The sequence below is a fragment of the Enhydra lutris genome, unplaced genomic scaffold, assembly GCF_002288905.1.
Source record: "Enhydra lutris kenyoni isolate GAN:26980312 unplaced genomic scaffold, ASM228890v2 scaffoldscaffold10, whole genome shotgun sequence".
In the NCBI taxonomy this organism is placed as follows: Eukaryota; Metazoa; Chordata; class Mammalia; order Carnivora; family Mustelidae; genus Enhydra; species Enhydra lutris.
In genome coordinates this window covers 7,332,228-7,345,956 of record NW_019154094.1, presented here as the reverse complement: position 1 = coordinate 7,345,956, position 13,729 = coordinate 7,332,228, and the positions used below count along the sequence as shown (strand labels likewise).

General features: G+C 40.9%; 1 protein-coding gene across 1 annotated transcript in view; it reads right to left on the bottom strand.

Annotated features, from left to right (window-relative positions):
• Positions 1 to 13,729, bottom strand: part of LOC111143978 (ariadne RBR E3 ubiquitin protein ligase 2) — a 50,130-nt gene that overhangs the window by 18,102 nt on the left and 18,299 nt on the right. The gene's annotated exons all lie outside the window — the stretch shown is intronic.

Below are 13,729 nucleotides of genomic sequence, written 5' to 3'. Positions count from 1 at the left end.
TTCCTGGCAACCAATGAGCCCTGATCACAAGTATGATTTAAAAGTCTATGGACAGGGGCGCCCAGGTGGCTCAGTGGGTTAAAGCCTCTGCCTTCGGCTCGGGTCGTGATCCCAGGGTCCTGGGATCAAGCCCCGCATCGGGCTCTCCGCTCGGTGGGGAGCCTGCTTCCCCCTCTCTCTGCCTACTTGTGATCTCTCTCTGTCAAATAAATAAATAAAATCTTTAAAAAAAAAAAAAAAAGCGCCTATGGACAGCTTTTGTGGCCCCTACATTTTAAAGCACACTGGTTGTGGCTATCAAAGAGCCCCAGAAGGTGCTCTGAGCTAGCAATTCTACTTCTGTAAATTTTTCTGAGGAAATCATAAAAGATATGTGTACAGCAGTGTTTTACAAGAGTAAAAAATTTAAAATAATCTAAATGTCCAACAAAAAAGAAATAGGTAAATAATATATGACAGATCCATGCAATGATTTAGTATGCAGTCATTGAAAAGGATGTTACAGAAATAAGTTATTGACATAAAAAGTTCACATTTTAATTTAGGGCAAAGAAGCCAGTAGTAAGACAGCAGGTACGTGTTATAGCCACAATACCTTAGTTAATAGGGAAAGCAGACTAGGGCACCTGGGTGGCTCAGTCAGTTAAGCATCTCACTCTTGAATTCAGCACAGGTCATGATCTCAGGGTTATGAGATAGAACCCTGTGTCTGGCTCTGCACTGAATGGAAAGCCTGCTTGGGATTCTCTCTCTCCTTCTGCCCCTCCCCAGCTCACGCATGCTCATGCTCTCTCGCTCTCACTCTCTCTTGCTAAAAAAAAAAGGGGGTGGGGAGGGGAAGCGGACTAGTTACAGAAAGGAACACCCTGAGGTTGTCAAGACTAGCGTAGGGCCACAGAAGATATGGTTGTGTTTGGAGGTCTAGATCGGGCTTCGAGAGAGAGCAGCACGGAGCACAAGGTGCTACTGAATCAAGGAGAAACAAGGAGCACACTTCAGACCAGAGAGCCAAGAGGACACGCAGAACCCTGGTCCTCTGCCCACTGGACTGAGTCTTTACACAGAAGCTACCAAGGAACCGTAAGGCAGCTGGTCCACAGGTAAGAACTGCAGGGGGAAAGACACAGTGACCAACATGTAATCCCTGGCCCTAGAGCTCAAGTCACTCCTGAAAGGAGACAGGAGCATACTTGCTAAACAAGGACATGTCCCAGTGTATACTCAGCGTTAGAGGCTATGTCAAAGTGCAGTGAGTGAATGCCTTTTTGTCCTACAGCCCAGGTACATCTTGAGAAAACCAAGCTCTCAAGATAGCACACTTCACTAAAGGTGGGGGTCCCCACGTCCCTTCCATGCAAGCTAACAGCCACCTGACTCATACATGTTGCTATATTATTTTCCTGTTGAGGACCATAGAGACTTTAGGTCTCAGATTCCTGAATTGTAACTGACATTTCTTCTAACTGTAGCCATAACAAAGCTATTTATCTATAGCAAACCACTATCACAAAATGAAAACAGAAACAAACATTGGCTTAAAGTTAAATAACTGCTTTGAATATAGCTTCTGACTATGATTAAAAAAACAAAAAGCAAAAAACACGACTGGTAGTGATGCTGTTTTGGATGACCTCCTAACAGAGTCTTTTCTATCACCTCTTACCTAGTGGGGCCCAATCAGCCCTACACCATTTTCTGTCCTGACTTTTAAATGTCTTGGCATGTTGTGGCTATTAGGTCTTGACAAAGGCACTTAACAACCCAGAGTCCTCACCATGTCCAGCAGCTACCCCTACCTTCTCACCACAGATGGCTTGGGTGGAGCCTGGGAGCTAAAAACAGGTGTCAGGCTGCTTCTCACAGATCCACAGAGCCTAGAACTGGACTGGACAGAGGGTGACCACTCAACAGATGCCAATCATTAAATGACATCATGTCTTTAATCTGTGGATTTTCAAAATGGAACTCAACTTTTCTTAGGAAACAGAATTTTAGCACTCTACCTAGTCTGATCCTTTGATCTGAATAGCACTTAACAGCAGCAACAAAACCTCCGAATTCGCACACCACATGCAACCCACCTATGCAAAACACGGCCCTCTGTTGAGACAGAAATTTTATTAATGACTGCAAGTCCACTAATGACCAACTGAGAGTATCCTAGCAGAGTTGAGTTTTGGTGAGAGGAGATTATGTGAAGAGAGGGTACATCTAGCACTTCATGAAACTGATAGTGGAGTGATACGAATCTCTTCTTCCCGACAGCCAAGAATACATCAATACATACAAGATAAGAGGCACACGTTTGTCAGCCATATGCACCTCCCACCAGCCTTCTGCAGGAAGTGCTACTGTGATCCCCACATCACAGATGGAGGTGTGAAAACGGCCCATATTATGTCCACACTATATCACTGAAAATCAGGGATTTTCCTTCAATAATCCATTATAAACCGAAGGAACTCAGAGACGATTAATTTAAGCAAAATGCAGTGTGAATGCAGCGTGACTGTGCCTTGCCCTACAGTGGCACCATAGAATCTACAGGGAAGTCAGGTTCTAAAAGGCTCTCCAGCAAAAACAGCACAGGGGTAGACGAAAAGTACCTAGAATTTATGCTAAAAGTAGTAGACCCATGGGACACCTGGGTGGCTCAGTCGTTAAGTGTCTGCCGTCTGCCTTCAGCTCAGACAATGCATGATCCCAGGGTCCTGGGATCCAGTTTCACATCTGGCTCCTGCCTCTGCCCCTCTCCCTGCTAGTGCTTGTGCTCCATGCTCTGACAAATAAATAAATAAAATCTTTTTTAAAAATTAAAAAAAGGGGGGGGCGCCCGGGTGTCTCAGTGGTTAAAGTCTCTGCCTCCGGCTCAGGTCATGATCCCAGGGTCCTGAGATTAAGCCCCGCCTTGGACTCTCAGCTTGGCGGGGAGCCTGCTTCCCCCCACCACTGCCTGCCTCTCTGCATACTTGTGATCTCTGTCAAATAAATAAAAATCTTAAAAAAAATTTTTTTAAAAGTAAAAAAAAAAAAAAAAAAAGTAAAAAAAGTAGTCCCAGCAGGGAGGCCACCTCAAGCTTGATTTGGGGGTCACAAGAGAGAACTGGGGACACCTGGGTGGCTCCGTTGGTTGAGCGTCTGCCTTGGCGGCTCAGTTGGTTGAGCGTCTGCCTTGGCTTGAGTCATGATTCCAGGATCCTGGGGCTGAGTCCCGCATCCAGCTCCCTGCTCAGTGGGGAACCTGCTTCTCCCTCTACCCCTCCCCTTCCTCCTGCTTGTGCTCAGGCAAGAGCTCTCTCTTTCTCTCTCACAAAAATAAATAAAATCTTAAACATGTCCCAGTAATATCTCAGAGGAAGCAAACATGGTGATTTGGGGGCAGAAAAAGATGTGGGAGGGGGTGCAGGGGTGCCAATATTTAAGTCTTCCACAAGAGGGCCAGGACAAACCTTGGGGATGATATTAAAGCATTAAAAATAAAAATCTAGGGCACCTGGGTGGCTCAGTGGTTAAAGCCTCTGCCTTTGGCTCAGGTCATGATCTCAGGGTCCTGGGATCAAGTCCTGCATCGGGCGCTCTGCTAAGCGGGGAGCCTGCCTCCTCCTCCTGTCTCCCTCTACCTGCCTCTCTGCCTACTTGTGATCTTTGTCAAATAAATAAAAATATCTTAAAAAAAAAATCTATCTTTCTCAAAGTGCAAACAGCTGAACGCTCTCAAGAAAGAACTTCCTGAGTATTCACACCATTACAGTTTGATGCTCATAGGGCTCAGCAATCCACTCTGAATCTATTAGAGTCAACAGTTCACAGCTGGGGAGTCTTCCATTCTTCTGTATGTTTTCAATTGTGGAGAACAGAATCTTTTAGTAGAATCAAGATGAGCCTTTGCTGGACTGTTTTGCTCAAGAAATTAACAACCTATCAGTACTACTGTCTGGACCTCTCCAGTCTATATTCCTCAGGAATACCTTCCTGAAACCCTGATGTAAAAGTAATAATACTAAACAGCTCTTACAGAGCTCTCACATCTTGCCAGGATCAGCTCCCACCCTGTTTAAAACCCATCAGTGTTTTCCAGTACTGACGAGACAAACCTTAAGCCCTTAGTGGAAGAGTCATCAGAACCACTGTGCCCTGGAGTCCAGCATTAGACTAAGTGATACTAGCACCCTCATACACTTAGCCAACTATTCTCTACCAAGGATGCCCTTTTTTTGTAGCAAATAGTTGGAAATTAAAGAACATACTTCTGGGGGTACCTGGGTGGCTCAGCGGGTTAAGCCTCTGCCTTTGGCTCGGGTTGTGATCTCAGGGTCCTGGGATTGAGCCCCACATTGGGCTCTCTGCTCAGCAGAGAGCCTGTATCCCCCTCTCTCTATGCCTGCCTCTCTGCCTACTTGTGATCTCTCTAACAAATAAAATCTTAAAAAAAAAAAAAGAACATACTACCGTAGAACCTGTATGTCACAGAAGAAATCACAAGAGAAATTAGAAAATGTTTTGAGCTACATGATAATGAAAATACCACAGTAAGAACTGGGTGAGATCCTGCTAACATGATGCCAGAGGATAATTTATAACTGTCAATGTTCATACTATGAAAAAAATATAAAAATCAATGACATAAAGTCCCCTTAAGAAACTAAAAAAAGACCATACAAATAAATCTTTAAAAAGGGGGGGCACCTGGGTAGCTCAGTCAGTTAAGTATCCAACTCTTGGTTTCAGCTCAGGTCATGATCTTGGGATCAAGCCCCATGTTGGGTTCTGAGCTCAGCAAGGAGTCTACTTGAGGATTCTCTCCTTCTGCCCCAACCCCACGACAGGGGTGAGAGCTCTTGCATATAAATAAAATCTTATTTTTTTAAAAGATTTTATTTATTTATTTTACAGACAGAGATCACAAGTAGGCAGAGAGGCAGGCAGAGAGAGAGGGGAGAAGCAGGCTCCCCGCCGAGCAGAAAGCCTGATGCGGGGCTCGATCCCAGGACCCTGGGATCATGACCTGAGCCAAAGGCAGAGGCTTTAACCCACTGAGCCACCCAGGCGCCCCGCATATAAGTAAAATCTAAAGAAAAAAAAAAAAAAAAAGAAACTAGAAAAAGAGGACTAAACTCAAAGCAAGTGAAAGGAAAAAATTAAAAAGATCCAAAGAGAAATAAGTAAAATTCAAACCAAATAATATTGAAGAATAAATCCTATAAGTTCTTTTTTTTAAAGATTTTATTTATTCATTTGACAGACAGAGATTACAAGTAGGCAGAGAGGCAGGCAGAGAGAGAGGAGGAAGCAGGCTCCCCGCTGAGCAGAGAGCCCGACGTGGGGCTCGATCCCAGGACTCTGAGATCACGACCCGAGCTGAAGGCAGAGGCTTTAACCCACTGAGCCACCCAGGTGCCCCCTATAAGTTGATTCTTAAAGAAGATCAACAAAGCTGATTAAAAACTTTAGCCAGAACATTTAAGAAAAAAAGGGAATACAAATTACCAATAACGGGGGTAAAAAAGGGATTGTCCCTACAAACCTTACAGATACTAAAAGGAAAATAAGGGAACATTATCAATCTATTTTTTTAAGATTTTATTTATTTATTTGACAGACAGAGATCACAATTAGGCAGAGAGGCAGGCAGAGAGAGGGGGGGAGGCAGGCTCCCTGCTGAGCAGAGAGCCCGATGCGGGGCTCGATCCCAGGACCTGAGCCCAAGACAGACGCTTGACCAACTAAGCCACCCAGGCGTCCCATCAGTAATCTATTTTTTTTTTTTTCAGTAATCTATTTTTAATAAATTTCACATCTTAGGTGAAAGTGACAAGTTCCTTAAACATTACTTAGCAAAACTGACACAAAATGGAAAAAAATAAACTGAATAACTCTATATCTATTAAAGACATGGAATTCATAATCAAAAATTTTCTCACAAAATTCCATGCCCATAACTTTTTACTAGAGAACTTCATCAATGCTAATCTTAAACACTTTCAGAAACTCAAGAAAGTAATACTTCTTCCAAATTAATTTTATGAGACTAACATAATTCAGATACAAAAAATCTGACGGGGCACCTGGGTGGCTCAGTGGGTTAAGCCTCTGCCTTCAGCTCAGGTCATGATCTCAGGGCCTGAGCCCTGCAACCAGGCTCTCTGCTCATCGGGGAGCCTGCCCGCACACGCTCCCTCCCCCCATGTGATCTCTATGTCAAATAAATGAACAAAATCTTTAAAAAAAAAAAAAAAAAACCCTGACAAAAATATAACAAAAAGAAAATTACAGACCAGTATCCCTTATACACAGACACAAAAATCAATCCAAATATTTTAGCAAATTAAATCCAGCAATATAGAAAAAGGACAATATGGCATAACGAAATGAGGTTTATCCAAGGAATGGAAAGATTTAACATTTGAAAGCTCCTATTTAATTCACTGAATTAACAAAATAAAGGTGTAAAAAATGAACATTTGTGTTACAGAAAACCCATCTGACAAAATTCTATATTCATTCAAGATCAAAATTCTCAGCAAATCAGGAAAAAAATGAACTGCTGAATCTGATATAGGGCATCTATGAAAAGCATTATATTCAATGATGAAACAGTGAATGCTACTATGCTACTATCAGGAAAATGGTACAGATGACCACCCTCACCATTTAATATATTGGAGGTCCTAGCCAGGGCAGTAAGACAAAGTGTGTGTGTGTGTATGGGCGGGGGGGGGCAGAGACATAAAATACCTTAATAAAAGATTGGAAAAAGAAGAAGCAAATTGGTCTCTATTTCTAGATAAAATGACTATTTACTCAGAAAATCTTAAACAAATGTACAAAACTACTACTAGAACTAATAAATGAACTTAGTAAGATAACAAAGTCAATATACAAAACCAAATGTATTTCTATACAGAGGCAAACAAATGAAAACTAAAATTTAAAACAGGTGAAGTGTTAATAATATACTTTATTTAGACTAATACATCTAAATATTTTTTAACATGTAATCCACAAAAATTATTCATGAACTATTTTATTTCATATCCTTTTATTCACGTAAGTCTTCAAAGTACACTGTATATTTTAAAATTATAGCACATGCCAATTCAAACTGGCCACATTTCCAATATCCAATGGCTACACGGGGTCATAGCCACTGGACGGAACAACACAGCTCCAGACCGAACAGAGCAATCAAAATTAATCAAAATCAAAGCAGGGGTTTTTTGGGGGGCAGAGGGCACAAATTAAAAGTTGATCATAAAATCTGTAGAAGGTAAAAGACCTGCAATATCCAAAGAAATCTTGAAAGAGAAAATTTGGAGGACTTACACTATCTGACTTCAAAACCTTCTATGAAGCTACAGTAATCAAGACAATGAAGTATGTATGGGCTTAGAAACAGAGAGATCAATGAAACAGAATAAATCCAGAAGTAAACTCAGACACCTAAGATTAATTTTATACAGAGGTGCCAAGGAATTCAGTAGAGGAAACATCCAACAAAAGGTTCTGGGATAACCAAATATCTATTATACAAAAACAAACCACGGAACTTAGAGACTTCACAGCACGCAAAAAGGAACTCAAAATAGTTCACAGATTTAAATGTAAAAATCTCTGCATCCTTGGTTTAGGTAAAGATTTCTTAGATACAACAACGAAAGCAAAAAGAAAAACTGATAAACTGGACTTCATTAAACTTTTAGTCTTCAAAGACATTATTAAGAATGTCTTGGAAGAGATGGAAGAGACAAGCCAGAGACTAGGAGAAAATAATTACAAATCATATATTTGACAAAGAACTTAATTCAGAATCTATAAAGAACTCAGGCAACTCAATAGGACAAACAACCCAATTTTTAAAAAATGGGCAAAAGGTCTTAACACTTTACCTGAAAAAGGTATGAAGAATAAATATGCAAAAGAAAAGATCCTTAATGTTATCAGTCATAAGGGAATTGCCAATAAAAACTGCAAGATACCACTTCATACTCAACAGAATGAATACTATCCACACCAAGTGCTAGAAAGGATGTGGAGAAACTGGAACCCTTATACAACGCTGGCTGGAATCCAAAATAGCATTCATCTCGGAAAACAGTTTGGCAGTTTCTTAAAACATTAAACACACACTTACCATACAAACTAGCAATCTCACTCCTAGATATCTATCCAAGAGAAATGAAAACATATGTCCATTTAAAGCCCTGGACAAGAATGGTCATGGCAGCATATTTTATAATCACCCCAAACTGGAAACAACCCAATGTCCATTAACTGATGAATGAATAGATCAACAAAATGTAATAATATATCCATACAGGGAAAATCATTCAGCAATAAAAAGGAAAACACTACCGACATGTAATGTGACATGGATGAACCTCAAAAACATTGTGCTCAGTGAAAGAAGCCAGACACAAAAGATTACATACTGTACAATTCCCTTTATATGCAGTTTCTGGAAAAGGTAAAACCATAGGGAAAGAAAGATGATCCCTAGTTGCCTGCGGCTTTGAGTGGGGACTGGCTAACAAACACAAGGAACTTCCCAGATGATGAAAGTGTTCTTTCTATAACTCAGATTGTAGTGATGGTTACATCGCTGCATAAACTTATTAAAATTCATCTAATGGTACACTTTAAAATGGGCAAGTTTAATGGAATATAAATACTTTAAGAAATCTCTATAAAAATAAAATTGGTTGGTTGATGGCTAGATATATAACAAAGCAAATGTAGTAAAAGGTTAGCACCTGTATAATCTTGTTAGTAGGTATATGGATGTCCACTGTACAATTCCTTAAACTTCTTTGTTTTAATTTTTCAAAATATAAGTCAGGAGGGACTTTTAACATAATTGCAGTAACTTGCATAAACAAATGTCACAATAACAAAATGCTGACCTTTATGCTACTGTATCAAATAGTCATTTTGACCTTTTACTTACTCCTCAAAATGAAAAACTTCCCTACATGGTTTTGACCAAAGGTTAACTGATCATACAGTGTGAATTTCAGCATAAGCAGATATAACTTCCACAAAGATCTATAATGCCAGTAACTTTACAATACTCTGTGGCTCTCTCTCAACCTCCCAGACCAAGTCTTCTTAGTGTTCCAATGGACACTGCTCCTAGTCTTTCTGCTCCTTAAATGTTGCCATTCCACAAAGCACAGCTCTCAGGCCTATCTTTGAGTTGTCACAGTTGTGGCTAAGCCTTGCTCAGTGTGAACAGAAGCCCCAAAGGTAAGAACTCCTCTCTTATTTTTCCTAGAAGCTGGGGAAGGGAATGTGACTGATCAAGGTGGGGAAGGGAAGGCAAATAGTGGTAAAAAGTTCATCAAAGACTGAAGGATACCCTCAAGTTTCTAGCGGTCCAGAGTCAAAAGATTTGGTAAGAGCACAGAAGCCAAGAGCAGCCTTATCTTCCCTGCCTTTTCCTCCCCTCTCTCTCCATACCCTCAAACCTGACCAATAATAGTTCAGGAACCTCTGGGGAGCTTTCCTTCCAGCTTGAAAAAAACAAAAACAAAAACCCGGGATCACCTTCCTGTTGTCATTTACCCTGAACAACTGCTCTGCATTGCAAATCCAGTCTGGCTTCGTTTTGCCATTGCATTTATAATCCCAACACCCTCGAATGGTTTCCAGTTCTTTGTTTCAGGAAAACCTTAGTTACATGCATGTCAGGAAAACCTTAGTTACAGAAAGGACACTGCTGCTGGTCATCAGTATTTCCCAAAGGCTGCAGACAAACATCTTCACTCATCTTCTACAATCTATATTTGGGACAGATGCTTAAAAGTTATTTCCCTGATACGGGTCCTCAAAACATGTTCGGTAGTTAGCGCTTGTGCACTGATAACCTAAAGAAGTAGACAACTGCTGGGAGAGTTAAGTTCTTCTTTCTGTTTCTTATAAACAATGTAGTAAGTGTGTATACAATTCCGTCCCTGCTTCATAAGTAGGGCCTGGGGGATGGGAAGTAGGGACCAGTGGGAAATGTAGAATATGGGCCAGTGGTGCTAAGATGTTTTCCAGAGAGATGTAATAAAGGGTAAATGAATGCTTTAGCCGCAGTAACCAGCAAGGAGCTCCTCACTGGTTAAGAGTATACAAGTTCACCACCTCTGCATTTCATTCGATATTCTGGAGGCACTGCCTTCCATGCTCTAAGGGCTTCAGAGACTAAAGAAATTAAACAGTGTAAACATCCAACTGTCACTTAAAGTCGAGACCACCCTGATGAGATAAAAATTCTGAATCTGCATGGCCTCCAACCCACTCACTACAAGGAAACAGCAGCAGGATTTCTAGGCCTTAGATAAGGTAATTCCGGCAGCAATTTGGCTACTGGCTTATACTTCAGCAATTCTGTGGCGTGCTGTCCCACCCCATGTTTCAACTTTACTGTGCATATTTTCTCCATTAGGTCCCTAAGCAGAAAGCAGACTGTGGTAAAAACAATTTTAAAAATCACAGGTCCCCAAGCCCACCTCAAGTTTGTTAGTAAACGAGAACCACAAATTTCTTTATAAGTCTCTATCAGAATTTTATATTTATCACTGAAACAAACATTTCTTGATCTCCTGACCACAAAGAACTTAAAATACTAGAGCGAGATAAACCTTGCTACTGAAGAAAATCATAAGAACATACAACATCTTGGACCCTTTCTAATATACAACCAATATCCATCTTTAAAAACAATGTTTTAAGAGTTTCGGGAAATTTAATAGTTACTACTTGACATCCCAGAGCATCTGGATAGTGTACGTTTAGTATTCAAAATAATGTATAGGACGTGCTAATTTTATGTAAGGATCAAGGCACACAGTGAGTAGCCTCTGCTCTTGACAACAGTTCCCCGAGGAAACGCATGAGCACCGTCAGTTGCTTCTTCCTCTTTTTAGTCACCTACAGCTGGTTGAAGCTGTCCAGCCCTTGGGGACAAGTTAATAACATGGCTTGCAAATAGATCCTTCCCCCAGAAAAAAGAAATCCAGCAGCCCACCAAAACTGTCACCAGCCCTTCCCACACTTACCAGTGCCATAGGGAGGATGCAGCTGATGGCAGTGAGCATCAACGGCCTGAAAAAATACAGGTGGTAGTTTCAATTTTTATTTAGAATTCTTACTTGCCAACTGCCTGAAAATTTTTAAGGCTACACGAATGGGTCTCCATGCCTCAGCCTGTGTTAAGCCATTTCGTGGTCCAATCACATTTGTTAACAAACACTAGTGGTAATTCACTAAACAGCAGAGATGAAGGAAAGGAGTGAACTGTGGGTGAGCTTCTGGATCTGGGGTAGAAAGGGACATGACATAGGAAAGCTAGCCTAAGGAGATCAAGATGGATGAATTCAGGTCTTGGAGGGTAGGGGGTGAGGCGAGAAAGTACTAAAAGGGATAAGAGGAAGAAACAAGGTTAAAGTACAGAGACAAAGGAATAGGTGAATTATCACCCTAGGATGGGACGAAATCAGCAGCAATGATGGTGATAGCGGGGTCGCACCAGGGCTCTGACTTGAGGCAAGGCTCACCCCTACGGTCTAATTTAAGTGGTGGGCCTTCACTTCTCCCATACTTCACATCTACATATTCTCAGTTTCTAGGAGGTCAGCTCTCTGGCTCCTGATCATAACTTTGCTTCCTTTCACTTCTTCTTTACAGGTCTCCATGGTGGGAGAGCTGACTTGTAATCAAGGCACCCATGCTATTCATGTTTTGAAAAATCTGATTAAATTTGAAGATTTCTCTCATCTAACCTTAACTCACTCTGTCTCTAATCATTAAAATAAATACCAAAACCCCCCCAAAGACCTCACTAAATAAAAACTTTATGCAAAATACAATAAAGCAAAAATATGAGTCATCCATCCCTCACCACCAGGGTACTTTTTTAATGAAAAATTCCAAACATCTATAAAAGTGAAGAGTATGATGAAAATCATGTACCCGTCACCCAGCTCCAACATCAACTCATGGCCACTCAGGTCCACTCTATCTATACCTCATCTATCCATTACCTGCTACAGTATCACGGAGTAAATCCCAGCCTATCTTTTAGGAAGCACATTTTAACGAAATACCTCTGGAAAGTACTTAGTACAAAGGGCTGATTAAGCCCCTATGAGAATTCTAAGAGTTTTCCAAGAGGTGCCATATAAGCAGGATGACCACCATTTTTACAAACCAAGGTCATATCCAGTAACCAAACCAAAAGAAATGCAGACAGGAGCTGACATCCAATGAACTGCACATTGTAGGACTAAAATCCAAATCTCCTACCATGTTCATGCAGCCATAAGCCCACCCTGTCCAAAAATGATTTCAAATAATGCTCTGCCTCTTGTAGCTACTGCTACTGTGAGGAGGCATGTAAGAGGGAATACCAAACACTACCTGGGCAGTACCATTCATGTTCCCACTCTTCTCTAGAGGATACCTCAGAGGCTAGCATATCTTACTGATAAAGCCATGGACTCCAAGAACATTTTTCAAAGACAGAACTACCAATTGCTGGCCTTAGCTGTGCTTAAAACATATAACGCTATTTTTATAACCTTTCTGTTTATATAAAACTCCATCAGAAATGGAAGCTCCTTGAGGACAGAAATTTGAAACAACTTCCTTTTCTGCCATATGCAAGCACTTGGAACAATGCCAGCACCAGTACTAGATCCTGTCACTGCACACCCACACTCTCCTCCAGAACCCAGACAGGCACGAAGATCTTCCAGGCCTCTAGGGGATGCAGGAAGAGGCTAGATACAGCTCCCGAGGAAGGTTTAAAAAAAAAAAATTTAAAAAAGGAAGGACAAGAGGTCCTCTGAGTTTGCAGAGGGTTCTGAAGGGCAGAGATGGTTACAGGAGGTTTGAGGAGACAAAAATCAAACATAAGGGTTAGAGAAGGGGGAAACAGCAAGGAGTTCAGGTTGGAGTCTGAAGAAGCTACTTTAAGTTTTTCAACAGACCAAGATAATCAAAGTGGCACTTTTAGTGGATATATCAGAAAATATGAAATACAAGTAGAAAAAGATTTATTTATATCTCCTCTCTCACCATTCTAAAAAAAGCGATGGCAGAAACTAAAGGCAAAGAGATCTTAGAATTATTTTATGGTAGAGGTCAAACTCTTTTTCCCCCAGTTCTCAGCATCTATCTAAAAGTTAAAACAACGGAAGACACTCAGGAAAGAAACACTTGTTTATTGGGAATCAACAAGTTCTTAACCTATCCCAAATACCAACGAACAAGGAAAATCAAACGGCTCATAAAAAGCACTGTGATGAAAAGGAACAAAACCTGCGGCGCCATCCCAGCCCAACATCCCAGACTTCCTACCCAGGAGAAATCTCCACCAATTCTTTTAGCTGTCACCAACCTCATTAAGCATGCCCATAATTCTCTAGCAGATTTAGTGTACTTATACCACTCCCTACCACCCCTTCCAAGGCCCAACCTTTTTATATTTAAATTACTACTTTCAGTTCCTTCCTTCAGTTACCTTTGTAACTTTAAAAAATACTGTTTACAGGACCAGAATTGCTCTTTCTTCCTTGTGCTTCCAAAGCCACTATCCATAAAGGAGGATATTCTTCATACATTAGGCACAAATACATTTTATATTCAGTCACCAATTATTCATACTTGTGCCACTTGTGGGTTTGATTTGTATTTGGCTTACAACTTTCTGCATAGTTTTTCTGCTTTGCGTAGAAATTCTAAT